This window comes from Lactuca virosa, chromosome 1 (assembly GCF_052849685.1).
Source record: "Lactuca virosa cultivar CGN04683 chromosome 1, Lactuca_virosa_CGN04683_v6, whole genome shotgun sequence".
Lineage (NCBI taxonomy): Eukaryota > Viridiplantae > Streptophyta > Magnoliopsida > Asterales > Asteraceae > Lactuca > Lactuca virosa.
The window spans coordinates 253,738,536-253,753,498 of NC_136426.1; the positions used below are offsets into that span (position 1 = coordinate 253,738,536).

Sequence of the window (14,963 nt, forward strand, 5' to 3'; positions counted from 1 at the left end):
TCATAAACTATTACTATTATAGTTTATCAAGTTGTATATGAAAAACCCATTTGTTTTGAGAGTAAAACCTTTTCCATGTAGTATGCTTTTATCGAAAATTCATAAACTATACTTAATGTAGTTTATTATATGTGTTCGAAATGAATGGAGGAAAAACCTTAACATGAATGACTAATTTTTGTTTATGATGATAAACTAACAAGAATGCATCCAAACATTGAGAAACTTATTGTTATGCACTTTGCTCAACATACTACAAAGTGTTGTTAATATGGTAAACTATGCAACTAATTTTTATCCTTTCTGCACTGTTTTGAAATTATCATAGAAAAATCATACGAAGTCGAAAACTAACTCCGTAAACTCTGAGAGTTTAGAAAATGTGTCTAGTTTATTCATAATTTTAATTATGATTTTTAGAAGTCTCTATCTTATGTGAAAGTGTTCATAATCACAGACTGGTCAGAATTCGTTTCTGAAATGATAGACAGTTTTGTAAAAATCACCATAAATCGTAGAAAAATCATATGGAGATGTACAAGTAGTCATTTTAAAGGTATAAACCTGAAATAGTTGCATATTAAACAGTTTTTAAAGATATTAAGTTTAAGTTGGATAAAACAGTTCGTGAATAGGTCACAACTTTTCTGTTGTAATCTGTCAAGTTAAGTTTTGAATATGTTTTGGTGTTTTAACTTGTATTCCCCCCCCCCCTGAAAACTGAAGAAAACTAGAAAATGTAGGGGTATGAACTCACCTTGAGTGATTCCTTGAAGGATGGAAGGTTGAAGATGATGAGTTTCAAGTCTAGATCACTTGATGAACACACGAAGTTTTGGATGATCCTAAGAACGATTTTTGGTGTGAAGATATGAGTCGTTGATCCAAGAGTGTTATGAAAACATGTAATAACACTTGAGTTAGAAGGAAATACTTACCAATAAGTGAATAAATGACTCAAGAATACATCAAAAGTGTGGCTGAAAGTTGAGAGAAAAGAGGCCCTCTTGATGGTTTAAAAAGTGTATAATGTTTGATGGTGAAGCAAATGATCAAGGAAATCCCAGGCATTTCCTTATATGGAGGGTTGCTGGAGCAAGTGGCTAAGGTGAAGGGATGTTTGCCTTGGTTTGTGTGATGTGGATAAGGTTGGACCAATGAGAAAGTGACACATAGGAGGCAAGTGGGCACACTTGACCCACTTGTGGTGTAGGATATTCTTCTTATTATAAAATAATGATTTTTAATTAATAAATCCTTGAAAAATAATTAAAATAAGAGTTCTGGGGGTTAAAAATGATAAAAATATGAATTTGGTGAAAAAATCCCGTCAAAAACGGGCTTAGGAGGTGAAAGTGGTCGAAAACCGGACAATAGGGACCGAACCTGCGAGGTTCGGCTCTTAAGAGTGTGGGAACCGAGAGGGAACCGAGAGTAGGAAGGGAAGACCAAAGGTCCGAAGTGGGGATGCGAGGGTCTCGGATGGGGGGGGGGGGGGGGGGCGAAGTTCGGTCCTCGCCGCTGGCTTCGGTCCGAGATGCTTCTGACACTTTCGGTTCTGACACTTTCGGCTCCTGAGGGGTTTCGGTTCCTAAGAGGGGTTTCGGCTCTATATAGCTGTTTTTCGAGAAATCTTTCCGTTTTGCGTGATTTTTGACCAAGTTAAGGGTCGGGATGACCCGGATGACCATAAAAAGTTTGAGAGAGATTTTAGGAGAGATTTGGGAGAGATTTCACATACTTGGAGAGATTTGGGAGAGATTTCACATACTTGGAGAGATTTCACATTCTTGGAGAGATTTGGGAGAGATTTCACATACTTGGAGAGATTTGGGAGAGATTTCACATACTTGGAGAGGTTTGGGAGAGATTTCACATACTTGGAGAGATTTAGGAAATATTTCACATACTTGGAGAGGTTTTACATACTTGGAGAGATTTAGGAGAGATTTCACATACTTGGAGAGATTTGGGAGAGATTTCACATAATTGGAGAGATTTGGGAGGGATTTCACATACTTGGAGAGATTTGGAAGAGATTTAACCTTAGCCATTATTATCGTATAATTTCGTAATGCAAGGTTCGTGAACCCCGTTATGCTTCGTTAATGATCGTTTTAAGTCCCCGAAAAGGTCCTTAGTCGTGTTTTGATGCGTTTAACTCCCTTTTTAGGGTTTTTACATTGTTAACACATAGATTCTTCGAGACACTTGAATTTTTGACATACAAATGCACATTTTTATACATAGAATAACTTCTTAACATACAAGTACTAGTTAAGTTTGACCAGTTTGACTTGTTGACTTTGACTTTGACTTTGACTTGAATTTGACGGTTGTCACAGAGAGAGAGAGAGAGAGAATAAGTGACTGGGGTAAGTGTGTTATATTTTCTTTTTCGTTTTTATTTTAATAAAAGTAATAATAAATTATATAAAAGAAATTCAAAAAGAATTATATAAAGGCATATTCGTCTTTTCAAGTTGGGTGTAGACCATAACCACACAAAAATGTTAATCATAAGGACCAAAACCACACAAAGTATTTGAAATTGGACCACTCATGCACCACCAAACTTTTTTGGACCAAAACCGCAACATTTTGACAACCACACGGACCATTTTTGCAAATTTGTCAATAACTATATACATATGCATATTCATAAGTATATGCATATGTATATTCATAAGTATAAGTATATGCATATGCATAATAATATATGCATATGTATATTCATAAGTATATGCATATACATATGAATATCTATATGTATATTTATAAGTATATGTATATGCATATGCATAATAATAATTATATGCATATGCATATGCATAATAATAAATATATGCATATGAATAAGATATGAATAAGAATAAGTATATGCATAACAATAAGTATGTGCATATGTATATGCATAAGAATAAGTATATGCATAAGAGTAAGATATACATATACATATGAATAAATATATGCATATGCATATAAATACTTCATATACATATGCATAAAAATAAGTTTATGCATACGACAATTAAATAAATATGATTTTTATGCATATGCATATAAATAAGAATAAGTATATGACATATGTATATTCATAGGCATATGTATATTCATATAAATAACTATATGCATATTTATAAGTATATGCATATGTATATTCATAAGTATAAGTATATGCATATGCATAATAATATATGCATATGCATATGCATATGAATAACTATATGCGTATTTATAAGTATATGCATATGCATAATAATAAGTATATGCATATGAATAAGAATAAGTATATGCATAATAATAAGTATGTGCATATGCATATGCATAAGAATAAGTATATGCATATGCATATGAATAAGTATATGCATATGCATATGAATAAGTATATGCATATGAATAAGTAGATGCATATGGATATACATATGCATAAGAATAAGTATATGCATATGAATAACTATATGAATATGAATAAATATATGCATATGCATATGCATAAGAATAACTATTTCACATATGCATATTTATAAGTATATATGCATATGCATATGAATAACTATATGCATATTCATAAGTATATGCATATGCTTATAAATAAGTATATACATATACATATAAACAAGTATATGCATATGCATATAATTGTATGCATATGCATATGATGCATATCAATATGCATATGCATATTAATATGCATATGCATATTAATATGCATATATGGTTAAGCTACTTTCTTTTATAATGGCACAATAGAAGAATCTTGACTATGATGAATAGTGAAAATTGGCAAATACGTTACTTTGCTTAAAACAATGAATCTTTAATGGATATTCATATTTTTTGTGTATATGCACATGCCCATTAAAAAAAACATTTTAATGCCTCTATATGCATAAGAATAAGCATATGCATATGAATACGAAAACACTATGTACTTTCACTAATTCATTAATGTTGCTACTTAACTATTACTTTATATCGATTTAGTTACTACTAATTATAAAAAATATTATTTTTTATGTTGAAGGGTAAGATGCGAAACAAATTCGATAAAAGCATGTGTGAGAAGAAGGAAGAAGGTCTATTGAATCATTGGTTTTGTAAATGTAAAGGTTTGAAGCTAACCCACCAAAACCTTCTATTGGTAGATGTTTTAATGATGTCCAAAAGAACAAAAGAAGCTTTATTTGATTCCTTGTCATTTCTTCAATTATCTGCAACAAATACCAACCTACTTTTAACAAGGTAAAAAAAACATACAATAGAAAAAGATGAGAAATGACAAGTGGCATACCTCCCATAACCAACATATTTGAGGATCACTTTCCCTATTCCCATAATACTCAACATGCTTCTTCCAATCCTTAACTGAAATACTACTTTCACTGCCATACAACATTCCATCAAGATCCTTACATTCCAAGCTCTTAAAAACAATTTCGTGTTTTTTCCTCTCCAACAATATTTGTACACCCTATAGAAAAATAATTCACCTGCTCTGAAACAGATGTCACAAAATGATGCTCAATAAGAATATCAACATACTCCTTCCTGTTTCTACTATTCACAATAATGTTCTTTCCATCTGCAACAAGCTCCAAAACTTTTCATGATCCTAGTTCTTTAATTTCTCTAATGAATGTTAAACCAAGGGGATATTCGTCAACTGCAATGGGGTCCATGTCCAATATTTGTTTGCAGCTGCTGTATAAGTGTGGATCTACATCTTTTATGTCTTCTAAAGAGATGTTGCTCCCAGATAATTGTGAGACAAGGGAGTGATCGAATGCAATTCCAACTTGTATTTTTTGCATTAAGGCTAGTGCGATTATCCTTCCTATAAAGTTGAAGTATTCGAGATGCAATGGGTCCACTTTAGATGCTGAAAATTGAACAAGAAGTAGTTAGTTCCATGTCAAAAAAATGAAAATTTTTATTAAAATTTTGATGAAAGTAATTTAGATGGATTAGGGAAGAATATTTTTCTGTCATTAGGGCAAGCACAGAAAAGGGCCTTTTGGGGTTTAAAGATTTCTTGACAAACCAAGAAGAACCATTCATACAATACACCAGGACCTGTAACTTCTTCATTTTTGAACTCCATGAATAATCCACAACGCAAAGCTTCATGATCTACATGTACAATGTACTCAAAAGATTCAGCCAACAATTGAGATGAAAACGACATCAAAAGCTCAAATAAGGGTGAACTTTTTGAGAAAAATTAGGGCATTCTGGATGTGAGGCCGAAGGGAGGTCAAGTACTCCATTTTCCGGTCGATCAACCGATCGACGGCGTCTTGTAAGGATGACTTTGTGAAATCTGAAGTGGGGTTTGGAAATCAGAGAGCACCGAGACAGGAATTTGAAGTCTTGTTAACTGGTTTTTGTTAGGATTAAGATGAACATTTCATCAGGAAGTTAGGTAAATGGATCTTTTGCCTATGGATCTGACTTGTTCATGTTCATATCTACTGTGCGTTGAAGACGAAAGATGGCAGATGGAGACTGGTGGTGTGCCTCCAATGCCTTAACAACAGAACAAAAGAAACCCAAATCAAATCATGATGTCTTTTGTTTTATTATGATTTTTTTAATATAAACGATATTTAAGGAGTTAGCTGGTTCGTTGGTTTGCTACTTCAAAAGGAGTTCGCTGTTGATCTCCATTATATATATATATATATATATATATATATATATATATATATATATATATATATATAAACCAAGATTAAATAAGAAGAAATAATTTGGTGGGAAGGTAAAAAAAAATTATATACATATTTTTTTAGAAAACGAAAAAAACGAATCACTAAATGATTTAAAAGTAAGATAATTCATTAGAAAAAATTCTCCAAAAAATACCTTTGTGATTCATTTTTAAGTAAATCAAGAACAAATTCACTTATATGACAATTTTAGTGGTTATCAACAAAATCATTGTAAAAATGAATCGACGAGATGTTTTTTCGGGATTTTTTTTGAATCATGTTATTTTTGATTCATGTAGTGATTCATTTTTTTGTTCACTAAAAAAATATGCATAAAAAACTTCTTACATTCCTAAAAAAAAAATTCTTACCGGATATATATATATATATATATATATATATATATATATATATATATATATATATATATATATATATATATATATATATATATATATAGGGTCAGGATCTTTTGCGAACCCGTATTTTCATGCAAACTCCGCGAATTGTTTTTGCAAAAAAAGTGACTTAGGGCATTAAGTTGGTCATATAGAAGTGCACTCGCAAAAAAATGTCGAAAAAAAAATATGAGAACCAATATTTTCCCACGATCTTCGTGAACTTTTTCGTGTGAATTTTTTTAAAAAAAAAGTGCCTTAAGGTATTAAGTCGCTCATATAGAAGTGCATTAAAAAAAACTCGAAAAAAAGATGCACATTTGAAAATGTAACATTCCGAAATTTTCAATAAATTTGAACTTTTTAAAATAAAATAAATCATCTGTTTAATATATTCTATTCAAAACAAATATAATACCAAACCGCAAGGTCAATTCAGTTTCCAAACAATATTAATTATAATTCTAAAATTTATGAAAACATAACCAATTCAATATCAATTCAAAAAACCCGCCTCGAGCCAGTGTGTACAATCATGCCCGAGCATCCTCTGTACCTGAAATAGTATTTTTATGGGAAGAGGGGTAAGGACAAAGCTTAGTGAATTCCACACATACACACTATCATATCATATATACCTTACCTCTATACACAGATACAAACGGTATCAAACAAATAACTACACATGCATGTCAAAGAACGAATCAGTAACAAACATACTCCTACTGGGACACATTGGCTAGTCTCGATCCCCCTTGCTCAATACAACGAGCCCATGAGACACATTGGCTAAGCCCTATCCCCCATACCTGAACCCATTGGGACACATTGGCCATGCCCGATCCCCTTTGCTCCATTCGTCGAGCCTTTGGGACACATTGGCTACGACCTATCCCCACTCGGATGCGTCACGTCCTACCATGCATAATCCTCAATCTGTGAGGGAAACCACTAGAATCTACCCCGCTTAGTACAACCCATATAAACAAAACATAGCACACAGGAGCTAACGTAAAGAGAATATTACACAACACGGTGTAGAAAGTAAGTCACCTCCAAAGGCAAAGTAAACTCCAAAGCAACTCGGGAGTCACTCACAACTTCTTGCCCTTCACACTTCCTAATAATAACAATTTAAGTTAAGGTCAACTACTTATTTGCCTAATTATGAAAATAGACTAATGGGTTCAATTTTTGATTTCTACATAAAAATTAGGGTATGTTCGGGACCTGTTTTGCCAACCTTAAACCCCATATCTTGCAAAAATGTACCACGTGCTGTGACATCCCCATTTTCACGGCCATAAAAGACTGATTTGTTTATGCTTTATTTTCAAATCAGAGTAACCTTTTAAAGAAAAGTGTTGCTGAATTTTGTTCCCAGAAAACATGATAAATATGTTATAAAAGCATTTCTGAAGAAATGTATTTTATTCATTTTAAAACTTTGGGATGTCATCGTTAATACAAAAACATAAGCATAAACAGACCTTACATTCATTTACACTAGTGATCTACATCTTCTTAATCTCTCGGTGTAATGTAGCTTCATATCGACACCTGTGATAAAAATAAACTGAGTAGGTCAGGTTGGGAAACCTGGTGAGGACATAGGGTTTTCAACCCACAATAATATAGTTATTATGTTTCATCATCAAACAATTAACCCATTTACCCATCCCCATTATCTTCTTTATTCTTAAATATCTTCTCTATGAATCGTCTATTCCTCATTATTTATTCCTAAGGATTGTCCTAAGGAATAGGCACGAAGTCCATCATTGCCAGGGTTTATATAACAGGCACTAAGTCCGTAGTTTCCAGGGTTCATCCAACATGCGCTAAGTCCATAGCTACCAGGGTTTATCTCATTTGTTGACAGTATTATTTTCGGGAGTCCACCCACAATACATGTCAATGGGTTTTTAGAGTACACCGGGTGAACATATCGTTCACAACACCTACAGGTTGCGAGCCTGCTAGTGTTCCACCGGATCGTCTAGAATAGTCCGTGATTGTCATCCATACTCTGCTAGATGACGGGGCCAACGCTTGGGTAAAGGTTTCTCTCATTTTTCACCTCTCACCCTCATCTCATGATCTATATCACCTTTCATCTCATCATCCAACTCATCTTTCATCACACACCAACTATTTCATCTACCCATGTTTTACCTAACATCTTTGTAGATATAAAATACATATACAGTTCAGATATGAAGAAAAAGGTTTAGATTTGAAAAAAAAAATACATATATGGTTTAGATCTGAAGAAAAAAAAAGTTTAGATCTAAAAGAAAATACATATACAGTTTAGATATGAAGAAAAAGGTTTAAATCTTTCATCCATCATAGATTTCAAGATAAAAAGATAATATGCACACATAGAACGTAATTTATATAAAATACTTCATATCTATGTGTAAGATGAAAGTAACTATGCACTCACTTGATAAGGTGGTGATTCCAACTTGGACAACGCTTCGCTTCGACGAAAGCGGGAGGCTTCCTTGAAAACCGGACTCTGCGGGGCAGAGTTTCCGAACTGAAAAACTCTTTTTCTCGGAGTCTTTGGGCACTCCGGGGCGTTCTTCTAGTGCTAGAGAGGTTTCCTAGGTTTGGGGGTGTTTGGGAGGTTTAGAGAGAGAAAGAAATGGTGAATGAGTGAAGAAAAGTGGCAGCCCTCACATGCCTTTTATAGGCGCCTGATGCTTCGGAGCCGGGGCGTTCCTCGGAGGAGCGTATGTCGTTCAGGCTGTGCAGCGCGCTCATATGAACGCAGTGCGTTCGAAGGTGCACGTGTCCGAAACTAGCTGGGTCGACGTGGAGCTTCCGAGGCCTAGTATCCGAACATGAGGCGTTCCCTTTCTCTACGCGGGGCGTACCTCGAACAGTCTCGCAAATCACCACCCCGACTTCAAAAATTCATAACTCTCGTATACGAGCTCCGTTTTATACGTTCTTTATATCCACACGTAGGTGGGACCGTACTATACAACTTTCGTTTAGACTCCGTTGGCTAATTTTAAATTTATTTTTAAAGTTATATTTTTAATAGGCCGGGACAGGAAAAGTCCGTTAAAAATTCACAACTTTGTCATCCGACGTCCGTTTTCTTCTGTCTTTTTATCGTTGAGCTCCTATTAATGAGATCTTCGATTCTCGTTTAGGTTGTGTTGGCTAAAAATCGCTCGATCTAAAATTCGAACTCCGGGCTGCACACTGCTATGCCAAATCTTAGAAAATTCATAACTTCCTCATACGAAGTCAGATTTGGACGTTCGTATTATGCGCGCTCTCAGTTTAACGAATACTATGACTTTCGTTTAGATCGATAAGGCTAAAAAACATTTTACCGTAAACTCACTTTTTACGTCACACAGCGTCGTGCCGATTTTGTCGCAAAACTTCGACAGGTCATAACTTCTTCGTTATAACTCGGATTCCGGCGTTCTTTATATATCCGGAATCCTTGTCACGTCCACTACAAATTTCTTCATAGATATCGGGTTTATCTAACATTTTATTTTTTGACGCTTATTTTCATTCTTAATTTATTATATCTTTATAAACAAGTATATAAGCACATAGTTCCCATAGTATTCAAATAATTTCTCTTTATTACTTCAAAATAGGTTACAATGGTTAACCTTGACTATTACATCATCATACTAATGCTTAGTCTTGAAACACGGGCATTACAATTCCCCCCCGTAGGATGATTCAGTCTCAGAATAATGCATCAGCAAATAGATGCGGATAGCGACTCATCATGTCACTCTCTATTTCTGTAACACCCCGTTTATTTATTAAATAAATAAATAAATTGATGAATGTATAGTAGCCCTAAAATCAATAATTATATAACAAGGTGTTTGTCTCGATGATTTAATTGTCACAATTAGCAGTCGGGGGTTAAAATGTAAGTTTCGGATTAGTTTGTAAATATTTATGAAGGCAAGGACTAATTGGTAACTTCTGGGACTTCATTTGAAGAGAATTTGGAGGCTTAGGGGTTGTATGGTCAATTAGGGATTGAATTTGAGAGAAATTATGGAAGCAGGGGTGTAATTGGTAAATATTGTACCTATATTGTAATGGATTTTAAGGCTGAGGGCTGAAAGGGTAATTTGTGGAGCTATTTTGAATAAAAAAGGGGACGCAGGACCATTATTGTCATTATGGCCATAAGTTTCAAGGGTGTCGGGTATATATCCTAACCCGTAAACCTAACCCTAGCTAGATGGAACAGCCGCCACCTTATGACTCCCCCACCGGCCGCCACCCTCCTTCAATTTCCGGCGCCGCACCACCCTAATACCCTCATCCTTCCCTCGCCACTGCAACCTAACCATCGTTAGCCACTCCATCGCCACCATCAACCGCCAAGTAGAGTCTTCCGTATCGTTGTCGGAGAACCACCAGGAGGAGTCGCTGTCACCATTTCTGCCATGGCTGACGACGAGGACCAACCTTATATTGTTATTAAGACGTGACCATTGCCGCTGTTGCCAACGTGAGCCGAAGATGACGAACCAGCGTTGTGGCAGCGAGGAGTCGAAAGAGCAAGATTCGTGGCCGCCTAGTCAAGCTTGTGCGGTCGGAAGTCGTGGGTGTTGGAGGACCGCCAAGGATTATAGGGCGTCATACTCGATGTGAGTGGGTCGTGAGCCACCGAAGGGTGCACTGGAACGACCCTTTTCCTCGCCTCACTGCCGACGATGGTGAGGAAATGCAAACCGTCGAGGGCTGCTGCCAAACGCCACATCCGCCGCTGTGCCGCTGCTGCCACCGCCTTGAGCCTCCAGGTGGGTGGCTGGAGTGTGTACTATTTTTTGAAGTGTGTGTTTGGACGTTTTTTAGCCGGAGTTTGCCGAAAAGCCACCGCCACCACCGTGAGGGGGTGGCTGCCGCCACGTGCCACCGCCGGCCACGACTAGGGTGGTTGTGTGTGTGTGTGTTAGAGTAGTTAGTGTGTGGGTGTGTTTATTTTTGGATTAAAAGCTTTGTAATTGTAATTAGAAAAAGAGTAATGAAAAGAATCATAACCACCACCGTAAGGTGGTGGCCGCCGCCGTGAACCGCCGTTGACCACCACTACCCGAGGTGGTAGTGGGTCGTGCCCCATTAGCAAACCCTAATTGACCTAATGAAGCCCTAATGGGCTTAAAGATTAGTTTTGGGCCTATTGGGCCATGTTGGGTGGGAAACCCTAATTGGGGTTTAGAAAACCCTAATTTTACTTATGTGGGCCTTGGACTTATTGGGACCCACCTTTGGGCCATTGTGATTGGATTGTGTATTAAGCCCAAATTACTCCATATCATTTATCTAGTAGAGTAAAGGACTTAATGGATTAAGTCCTTAATGGGTTAAGTAAGAAACTCTTAACCCTAATCGTCATTTTATGTGAAACCCTAATTTCACTTGGGCCTTAAGTTGGGTCTTTCTATTCGGTTTTGGTAATTGGGCCAATAATGGGCCATCCAAGAATGATCATATGGACTAGAACAATTAGATGTGCTTTTGGGTAAGGACCATAGGAGGGTTTGGGCCCAATTTGGTAAATTGGGCCATAGTTTGGGCCTAGATGGTTGTATGATATTGGGCCCTTAAAATGAGACATGTTGGACTCGACTAAACAATTGGGCCTTCAGGGAAGACCATGTAGAGGTTTGGGCCCAATTTGGAAAATTGGGCCATATGATGGGCTTGGGTTCATTATTAGACTTTTGGGCCGTTGGATTGGGCCTTGAGCTTGAATCAAGCTAAGTTAGGGGTAAAGTAGCCTTTACCCAAGCCTAGACTTATAGATATGTGTTGGAGTCCAAATATTAATTGGGTGTCATTTTGATGTTGACAGATTCGGGAATCTGTCATCCAACAGCTAGGGTTTTCGTCTGCGGGACTTCAGCAGTGTGAGGTGAGTCCTCTTCCAGTAGGAATGGGTCTAAGGCTAAAATGTCGTCCCGTTTAGATGTTAGTAGTTCCGGACTTCGGTCCGATGCCGGGCGGTCCTGAGAAGAGTGTATGTATGCTTGATGTCTTTGTGATTCATGCATCTTATGTGTTATGTGTTCCGGGGCAAGCCCGATGCCGGGGTAAGCCCGATGTATGTTAGTTATATATACTATGTGTTATGTGTTTCGGGGCAAGCCCGATGTATGCTTGTTATTATATATGTTATGTGTTCCGAGCTCCGGTTCGATGCCGGGGTAAACCCGATGCAGATTATGTGATTATGATATGTGTTTATGATATATGTTATGCTGTGTATATGTCGGGTCAAGCCCGATGCCGGGGTAAGCCCGATGCCGGGGTGAGCTCGATGCCCGATGCGGTCGGATGCCGGGGTGAGCCCGATGCCGGGCAGGAGTCCGATACCGGGTTCGTCCCGATGCAGCTGGGCGGAGTCCCAAAGTTATGTTTATGCTATATGTTTATGTTATGTGTTATGTTATGTATTGTTGATATGCTATGTACACCGGACTTCGGTCCGATGCCGGGCGAGGCCCGATGCAGTGGGCTAGGCCCAAGTTATGAGATTATGTGTATGGTATGTGGTAGTTGGGGAGACTCACTAAGCTTCATGCTTACAGATTTCACTTTTGGTTTCAGGTATTCAGTTTTCAAAAGAGGAGCTCGGGAAGATTGCAGTGCACACACCATTTGTTCAGCCTGGGATGTTTATACTCCTATATACTTGACAGTTGTTATAATATTTTGAGATACATTGCTTATGATTTTTATATGATGTTTAACGACTATGGTTTTTATTATTAAATTAAAACGAAATTTTTACACTGTATTTTTTGGATGTTACAAGTTGGTATCAGAGCCTTGGTTTGAGGGATTCAGGCACGCTTTCGGGTATGTCTGAACTCAAACTAAGGATTTGTATAGAAGTTTTCAAAAGAAAAACCATGTTTATAAAAGGATTTTGAGAAAAGAAAGGAGTTTTAGAAAAAGCAAAATTTAATTTTTAAAAGGAAAAAGAGAAAAGGGTGTGGTGCGTGCAATCAGCCGAGCTCAAGTAAGTACTCCCAAATTACCCATACAAGTTTATGTTATGATACATGTACCAGCTTATTGAGAACTGCATGCTAGATTAGGACTAAGGATCTAGGAAGGATGCCTTATGTTCCTATTATATGTGTCAGCTTTATGAGGATTGCATGCTAGTTGGGACTAAGGATCTAGGAAGAGATGCATTTGTATGCTTTTATGAGCTAGTAGACTTGCATGCTAGAATTAACCAGCCAGGGGTACGATAGCCTGTTTAGGTTATGCCTGATATTTGTGTATGAGATTTATGAATTGCATGCTAGTACAAATTCCGAGTAGAGGATAGAACAGTTTGATTGGGTTATGTGGTTAGTTTTTTTTTCATTGTCCGAATGCTGCTTGCTTTGTGCTTTGTGGGACTCCTGGGGATGTGGGATAGTTATTAAGTGAATATGCTAAGTCATATATGGCACAGGCTGGATAATCTCAGAGTGATGGACTTGGCCCTATTGCACAACTCTTGTTTGAGTCCAACCTAACTAGGGACGAGTCTTTTACTCGAAGGATTATCTGATATCTGTTGCATGTGGCTATATTCATGAGGTAGCTAGTTGACATTGATGGGAAGTCCTTCAGCAGCTGAGGATGGGGTGAGACAGAGATTTTTCCTAGGGCAAGCCTAGGATGAGATTAGCATGAGAACAACAGTAGTAGTAGAAGGGACTTGGTGGAGTCAAGGCAGTTCTTGAGGAAAGTACGGATAGATGTGGAAGGTAGTATGGGCTCGTACTACTGAAAGCAGAGGATCCATACTCGAATCAAGGAAGGCTGAGACGAACCCGGGGAACTTGTAGTGTGTGAGATTCCTCGAGTTATGATGAGTATTATGATGACTGTTATGGTATACTACTGAGTATAGTGACGCTACGTTATAGACCAAATGGTAGTTCTGGTGTCGACGAGGGATCAGGCTTGGACTCTGGAGCAGGGCAGCTTGATGGTCAGATGAGGGAGTTCATTCCATCTGAGAGTAAGCGCACCGTATCACTTACCAGACTCCTGTGATCTTCGTTATGATCGGGAGGGCAGTTTAGAGATTTGTGATGAGAGGCAGAGTGCATTCCGAACTGAGATGGAAGCCATGATAGGGGCACATACGTTGATGCTTCAGGAGTTCAGAGCTTGTGAAGCTCTAGGTTATCATGGGGCTAGGTACCCCATTGCTAGCAGCAGATGGTTGGCAGATGTCGCCAACGCTTTTAGTACCAACTGTTGTCTCGAAAAGGGGACAAGATCCGATTTACTTCCTATCTCCTGAAGTACAGAGCACGCGATTGATAGGAAGAGGTGGGTAGTGATTTGAGTGTTAATGCAATCGATGCTATGCCATGAGATGACTTTTAGACCAGATTCCGGGCAGAGTGTGCCCAGACGATTGAGGCGCAACAGTTGGAGCAAGAGTTGTTAGATCTCCGCCAGACTGCGGAGACTGTGGCAGACCACTGCCAAGTCTCGGGAGAGAGTTTAGTTGGTTCCACAGTATGCAGCAGACGAGGAAGTGAATGAGGTAAGGTATTAGGACATACTGTAGAATGATAGCAGGGAGACCGTGAGTATCTCAGGGTGTGAGATCCTGAATGATATTACTTCTAGAGCTCGAGAACGGGATGGAGACTTGGAGCACATTGGTAAGAGGGAACCATATCAGTTGCTTATAATGAAGGGTCTCGGGAGGAGACCAGAGATTTCAGATCAGTTTTTGAGAGGCCAGCAGGGCTAGATTCGGTGTAGTACTTGAGGGAAACTGCACGGTGGAGTCTCTCGTTCTAAGGGTTTGAGTAAGTGT

The 14,963-nt window shown here is 37.8% G+C and overlaps 1 pseudogene; it reads right to left on the bottom strand.

Moving 5' to 3' along the window:
• Positions 1–4,016: 4,016 nt before the first annotated feature.
• On the bottom strand, positions 4,017–6,948 carry LOC145129197 (E3 ubiquitin-protein ligase UPL5-like; annotated as a pseudogene).
• Positions 6,949–14,963: the final 8,015 nt, after the last annotated feature.